This window comes from Gekko japonicus, unplaced genomic scaffold (assembly GCF_001447785.1).
Source record: "Gekko japonicus isolate JY-2015 unplaced genomic scaffold, Gekko_japonicus_V1.1 scaffold1187, whole genome shotgun sequence".
Taxonomy (NCBI): domain Eukaryota; kingdom Metazoa; phylum Chordata; class Lepidosauria; order Squamata; family Gekkonidae; genus Gekko; species Gekko japonicus.
Window position 1 is genome coordinate 296034 of NW_015165860.1, and position 7545 is coordinate 303578.

At 51.1% G+C, this 7545-nt stretch overlaps 1 protein-coding gene across 1 annotated transcript in view; it reads right to left on the reverse strand.

Annotated features, from left to right (window-relative positions):
* C2CD4C (C2 calcium-dependent domain containing 4C) overlaps positions 1–7421 on the reverse strand; it is a 12723-nt gene extending 5302 nt beyond the window's left edge. Inside the window, exon 1 of the mRNA XM_015411225.1 lies at positions 7384–7421. The gene's annotated coding sequence lies outside the window, so the exon portion shown is untranslated. The remainder of the gene's footprint in view (positions 1–7383) is intronic.
* Positions 7422–7545: the final 124 nt, after the last annotated feature.

Below are 7545 nucleotides of genomic sequence, written 5' to 3' on the forward strand. Positions count from 1 at the left end.
TTGCCTCGTTCCCTCCCCCAGTACCCCATATCCTCTCCCCTTTTCTTGTTTCATTCTCTTCTTCTTAGCCATTCACCTACATACCATTTATCTGCCTCCCATCTTCAGCTATATTATTTATTTACTTCACTTATACCCCACCTTCATCCACAGCGCGGGCCAAAGCAGCTTGCATTATTCTCCTCTCCTCCTTTTTATCTCCACAACAACCCTGTGAGGTAGATTAGGCTGAAAGTATGTGACTAGTCGAAAAACACCCAGTGAGCTTCTACAGCAAAATGGGGATTCGAACCTGGCTCTCCCAGACCCTAGCAAGCTCTAACCGCTATACAACACTGGCTTTCATAGGGTGGCTGCTGTTGAACAGCAGCAAGCAGTCAGGCCTAGTTGAGACATGCAGGTCAGGTGGTATCAAGCTACCCTGAGGTCGCTACCAGGCCTAGGGCTGACCATCTCCAGGAGGGACCTGGAGAACTCCCAGAATTACAAGTCTATCAGAGGAGAGATCTGTCTCTCTGGAGAAAACACCTGTTTTGGAGGGTGGACTCTCTGGCACTATATCCATTGAAGGCCTCTCCCTCCCCAGTCTCCACCCTCAAAATCTCCAGGAATTTCCCAGCCTGGAGCTGGCAACCCTAACCAGGTCCAGTCCCAAGAAGTCCTCCCTCAAAGGCCAAAATATGCCTGGAAAAGGCACTGACCCCTCCCACTACCTTTTAATGACAAAAACAAGCCTGGAATACTGTGGTTGCCTAGCAACAGCCACTGAGGAAATTCATTGCTTAAAGCTACAGGAGGTTTTTAAAATCATTTTCAGGGTTTTTTTAAAAAAACAATTTGGGGGGGTTAGATTTCAAATTTTTCTGCAAAGCTGGGGCTCTTTTCAGGTTTGTTAAAAGATCTGTCTTGCTCATTTATAGCAGTCACCAGATTTAAGTATCCAGAGATCTGGCCGACTTGGCTATTAGTATAGAGATGTCCTGACTTGGATCTAAGACAGTCTTAACTTCTGTACTCGAATGTTGCGGTACATGGCTTGTTCTGACTATCTTAGCTGTGACGTTTGAGACAAACTAATTTGTTTGTTTCGGTATTGGTGTTGCACAGTATTTTACTGTTGGATTCTTATTGATTATTGGAAGCCCCTTCAATTCCAGAAGGAAACAGGGTATGTGTTAAAAAAACCACACTCAACAACTTGTTTTTTGCAGTGTTTTACCAATTATGTGTTAGCAACACAGAAGGCAGCAAAGATATAAACGGAGTTAAGAAAACAGCAAACGGTACATGGATCCAATTCCAGAATTTAATTTTCAAAATTCTCCTTGTTAAAAAAAACAACAACCAGAATTTAAAGAGCAGTGTGGAACACATGGCAGAAAGAAACTGCATACCCCCAAAAGAGCAGAATAAAAGAAGTCTGCTCTTCCCTGAACAAGTGAGGTGGGGTGGTTGGGGAAATGTGCACGTGCTCTCATAGCAGGTGACAGGAATCCATCACCGTCCACCTCCATTTTGGACCAGGCACACCCCCTCCAGCATCCAAATCCACCTGAAATGGGTTTCTTTTGGCTGCAACCCAGGGTTCCATACTTCCTGGTTCCATCCATGCTTTCATCCTAATTCTATCCGTGCTTCTTCCAATTTATTGATACGTTCTTGCCTTGCCCTTCCTCCAAGTAACTCAGGAAGCAATATCCCTGATTCTTCCCTAGGGTTGCCAGGTCCCCTCGTCGCTCCACTGGGGGGATTTGGGGGCATTCCAGGGGTGGGCAGGGTCCCCCCAAGCCCTGCACCCATGGCCCATCCAAATACTGACCCTGCCTAGCAGCCAAGATCTGACCAGATCAGCCTAGCCTGGGCCATCCGGGTCAGGGCACAGGACATACGGAGGTGGTTTGCCCTTGCCTGCTTCTGCACCCTGACTCTGGACTTCCCTGGTGGTCTCCCATCCAAGTACTAGAAAGGGCTGACCCTACTTAACTTCTGAGATCTGATGATGAAGAAGAAGAAGAAGAAGAAGAAGAAGAAGAAGAAGAAGAAGAAGAAGAAGAAGAAGAAGAAGAAATTGGATTTATACCCCGCTCTTCACTACCCAAAGGTGTCTCAGAGCGGCTTACAAACTCCCTTCCCTTCCCCTCCCCACAACAGACACCCTGTGAGGTGGGTGGGGCTGAGAGAGCTCTGACAGAAACTGCTCTTTTTCAAGGACAGCTCTTATCAGAACTACGGCTTGCCCAAGGTCATCCAGCCAGGTGCAAGTGGAGGAGTGGGGAATCAAACCCGGTTCTCCCAGATTAGAGTCCGCGCACTTAACCACTACACCAAACTGGACCAGCTTGGGACATCCAGCTCAGGGCTATCATAGGGTTAGCCCATGAGGATCTTCCAGGTCGCTTGCCAGTCCCCGCTTTGGAGGGCCCCGCTTTCCATTTGCCAAACATCTTACAACGCCCACCCCCAACCTCGCCCTTCTCCCTCCCTCCCTCTTAGGGCTCCTGTGGAGTGGAAAACCTGCCCTCCCCACCTCTGACAATGAGTGGTCTGGCCCTTAATGGCAGGGCCCCAGGGTGTGTGATTGCGTGTATGTACACCCAACCATGTGTACGTGCATGTGAGCCATGTGCCACTGTACTCAGAGGGAAAAGAAACACTGGCCGTGCCTCTATGGGGATCCTGGTCTCTGTCTTCATATATATCCCCTCATCAAACTGATACGCATTTTACTACAGGGGTAAGACAAGAGTGTCCTGGAGCATACACAGATTCTCTCGCTTCTGTCCCAGCGATCAGCCCTACCAGCCACCCCACCCCCAGGTTAGGCGTCCAACCTCCAGGTGGGGCCTGGAGACATCCAGGAATTGCAGCTCAGCTCCAGACTAAAGAGAGCAGTTCCCATGGAGAAAACGGCATTATACACTGCTGAGGTCCTTCCCCAAACCCAGCGGCTCTGTCCATTGGGAAGAAAACGCTTTAGCAGACAGCAGCCGTGGCCTGAGATCACTCCACATCCCCCCCAGTGAGACGGAGATGCCTTTGCGAGAAGTCCGGTGCAGTCAGGGAAAACACTCCCCTGCGTTAACTTCTTTACCAGGGACAAAGGCCTGTCGAGAGACGGCGGATTCCTTTAATGCAGCCTCTTTCTCGCCTGCCTTCCTCTGGCAGTGGCCTTTGGGGGGAAAAGAAATCAATGCCACCGGGGAGGCTGACAAATATACAGCCCAAGTGAGTCAAAGCAGCCGTGCGGAACCGGCAAAACAGAACGGGCAGAGGCGGGCAATGGGAACCTCGGGAGGGGGATTCCCAGGCCGAGGGGGCTGCATTCGGGTGTGCAAAAGCACGTGTGGCGGCTCCTCAACATTCTGCCCCCGGTTGTGCCAGAGGAGATGCATCACATACCTCAGGAAGCTGCCTTGTACTGAGTCAGACCCTGGGTCCATCAAAGTCAGTGTTGTCTGGCAGCAGCTCTCCCTGGGATCTCAGGCCAAGGTCTTTCATATCAGCCTCTCCCTGACCCCTTTGACTGGACATGCCAGGGATTGGACCAGGGTCCTTCTGCAGGGCAAGCAGAGGCTCTGCCACTGACTCTCCCCTGCTCCACCACCCTCCTTTCGGAATATTACTTGTCTTCTCAAGACTCCCTTTCAGTTCGGCAGATTTTGTCTCGACGAGGGATCTTTGCCATCAGCAAAATTTCAATGCGCACTGCATCAGTGGATCTTACCTGGCAGGGAGCTCTGATTTAGCTGTTGATTTTTCAGTTACTTTGGGGGGGGGGTGAAGCAGAGGGGACAATGAATTAGAGTTCCCGTGTACTTGAGGGAGTGGGGAAAGAGGGGAGTTTGTCTTGCAGAAGTCTCACTGCAAGGTTTCCTTTCTGCTAACAGGCTGGACTCCCAGGCTTAGCCCTGAGTGCACAGAGATCTGGACAGACTCGGAGGCAGGGCCATGCTTAGAACAGCTCTGTATCCCCTTCTCTACGCACACGAGCAGAAGCCGTCCAGCTCTGGGGCACAAAAGCAGCACCAGTCAGAGAAGAGCAGGTTCTCCATCTTCCACATGAACATGTGAAGCTGCCGTACACTGAATCAGACCACTGGTCCATCAGGGTCAATATTGTCTATGCAGACTTGCTGTAGCAGGGGGGAAAACTGACACTAGAAATTTAAGTAAGCACCCTTCCATCCACTCACTGATGTTTGCCTTTAATTAGATTGTTTTAAAGTGTTTTACATTGGAGATTTTTATTAATGTTATACGGGGTTAAACAAAATGATGCGCAGGTTCTCCATCTTCCACATGAACACGTGAAGCTGCCTTAGACTGAATCAGACCACTGGTCCATCAGGGTCAATATTGTCCACGCAGACTTGTTGTGGCAGTTTTCACACCACCTCCTGCTTTGTCTGTTTAACTGGAGATGCTGGGGACTGAACCTGGGACCTTCTGCACGCCACCAGAAGCTCTGCCACTGTGCCACGGCCCCTCCCACATTCCTCAGCTGTTCCAGAATGTCTCTCTGTGCAATACTCCCATCCTCCTTAATTTAGTTTCACAAGGAGAATTTCTAAAATTAATCCCAGAATTGGACTGTGTGCAACTGCACGTAGCTTTCTGGTCCTTCTGTGGATTTGCATCTCTTTTCTGGTGCATGCTTGTATAGTGATAAAATACTCCCTCCCCCCATCCCCAGCAACCTTGGACATGCACAGGATTGCACTAGGATTATTAGGTTGTGTGTGTCATCTTCTGTTGACGTGCACTTGCGTTTCTGCACATTGGCAAAACACCACGGAAAAGAACCTGAATGCAGTTCTACGTAGAAGAGTTAGGTTCAAGATCAATGGCACCTTAGAGACCAACAAGGGTGTCAGGATATAAGCTTTTGAGAGTAGAAGCTTCAACTCTCGAAAGCATATACCCTGAAACCCTAGTTGGTCTCAGAGATGCTACTGTTCTATTGGATCTAGCAGTTATACCCCCTGAAACAGTTCAGTCTCCTCAAGGATTCCCATTTGAAAGTGCACCCATGTGCACCCATAATACAGAGGAAGTGAAGGGCGCAAAATGTGCTACAGGACCAGAAGGTGGTGGCGGTGCATGCACAGCGCACTGTACAATTTTAGGAAATAAGCAAGAAAATCAGTGGAGAATTCTAAATGCAATGGTCCCATTTTGGAAACTAAACCGCGTCATGCGGAATTCCCAAATCCAGGGAGGGATCTGGAGAAGGAGTCATTCAGAAGTATCCCGAGTGAACATCAACAGGAAAGAGACCTCAGAGAAATAAATTCTGACGGCACCTCCAAAATATTGTTATTGTCGGAAGAGGGCAGGAAAGGGGGGGGGGAACAGTTCAGCATGGGGACTCTCAGCATGATGCGACTTCGGGGGGGGGGCACTGGGCTCTTGTGGAAGCTTTGCAGAAACAAAATAACGTGTTATGATTTGATTATAGCATGCAGTGCTAGACAGAAGCCCAAAGAACAAGGGAGAGGGAAAAGACCTTGCCTTGAGGAGCTAGCAATCAGAACTGAGACGCTGTAGTTGAGGTGCGCAGCACCACCCTTTCTTTCTCTACCAAAGAGCCCAGGATCTGGCCAGGTTGGCTACCAGGACCAGGGGGTGACCAGCCTGGGACATCATTCTGCCAGAGACCTTGGAGAGCCACCCAGCATAGACAGGAATGTGGAATGTATGACAGCTTCATGAGATTGTGTCCGTTTGTTTTTTAATTGCAATTGATTCTCCATGAGCACATCTTTCCTGGAGAAGCCCTTCTGGGGTGTGACTAACCTCTCCCAAGTGGGGTGGCGAGAGGGGATTTGGGTTTTCGGTAGTGGATCTGTACCATACGTCAAGATCCAGTAAATCCCGAATGGTGCCTCTGAGGGTACAGCAGAGAAATCTTGTCTTTTATGAGCATGGGCTATGTTCATGCTCCAGTATTATCTCTCCCAATGTATACAGCGATGCTGTTGACTCAAAGAATCATCACTGTGAAGGGGAGAGCAAGGGGACTGCACACCACTTAGAGCGATAGCCATTTGGTGGATAAAGTGGTATTTGCACACCACTTATAGAGATAGCCACTTGGTGGATAAAACCAGCCAGCTAGCTGGCCTTTGGCCAAGGGGACATTTGGATGGAGCTTGAAACAGGGAGGGTAGACAGAGTTCCCCGCAGCCTGCCTGAAACTATTTTTCTGCTTCCAGGTAGGAAACAGCCCTGTCTCCCCCTTGGAAGATGGACCTTCAGGTCTCACCCTACATTCTAGGAATCCAGGTAACCCAAGAGGTATCAAAAGCCCTTCTGGAAGGGAACTGCTGCCGATTTCTACGGGTTTTCTTTTTTAAAGAAACAATTCACTTGCAAACATTTTGGGATACCTGCAGGTCCTTAACTACAACAGCTTTGCAAATCCATACATCCCGTGAAGGCCCCCAGAAGGCTAATAACCCCAACAATGAATTTTAAACCCCCAGGTGAGGTGGGGGGTGTCTCAGTCCAGCCTGGAAGCCCCCAAGGGATGGGTTCTATAATAGGAAAGCTGCACTCTGCATGTGCTCAGAGGAAGTCTTGTCAGGACTCGAAGCAGTCCAGCACTCCTGCGGATGTAAACACGTTCTGGGGCTGAGCAGGCAGTGCTCCCTGTAAGCTGAGTTAGTGTGAGCTAGCTCACCGTTTTTTAGCCTCCGGCTCACACATTTTTGTCTCCGCTCCGGAAGGATGGCTCCAGAGCAAACTAATTTATGCAGCGGCCAAATCGCTCGCTCACAACTTTAACGCCAGCAGCTCACCAAGTAGAATTTTTGCTCACAAGACTCCACAGCTTAGAGGGAGCCTTGGCAGGCGCCCGTTTGCCCGTGGCAGCCGCTCGGCCGGTCTGCGCGCAGTTTGTCAAATATTTGGACTTGCTATCAGACACGCAGCCCGTAAGCCTCGCGAATGTTCTGTTCTCTGCAAAACAAGCTCGGGGAAATCCACAGCAGAAGTTCTCTCTGTTTGTTCCTTGGCTTGAAAACAAGCTCTCTTTCCCCCCCCTTCCCCGGGCCGAGGGGGGGGGGCTACTGTCACCCTGCTGGAAGGGCGGTGGGGAGGGGGAGCGTTGCTGCCGTTCCTCATTGGCTGCACATGCTCAGAGGCACTCTTGTTGCCCAGAGGTGGCATGCCAAACCAGCTGCGCCCCTACCCTCCCGCTCCCGGGTGCCTCCTCGGCTGGCCACTGGAGAGGTCCCAGCCCCGTCCGCCTTCCGGGCCAGCTTCCGACCTGAGACCCACGCCCCCACCCCACCCCACCCCACCCCACCCCGTCCGGCATGCAAAACCTCCCAGCTCCTAGAGGAGGGGGAAAGTGCCTGGCGCCCCGGCGGCGGTACCCACCTGCTGACTGCCAACTCCTCCACGGGGCCACCTGTTGCCGCCTCCTCCTCCTTGCTCCGGCCGGCACTGAAGGGCCCGAGGAGCGGCGCTCGCCTTTTATAGCCGCCCGCCTGGCCCCGTTCATTCATCGCCGCCGCCAGGAGACACCTCCCCGGCAGAAGC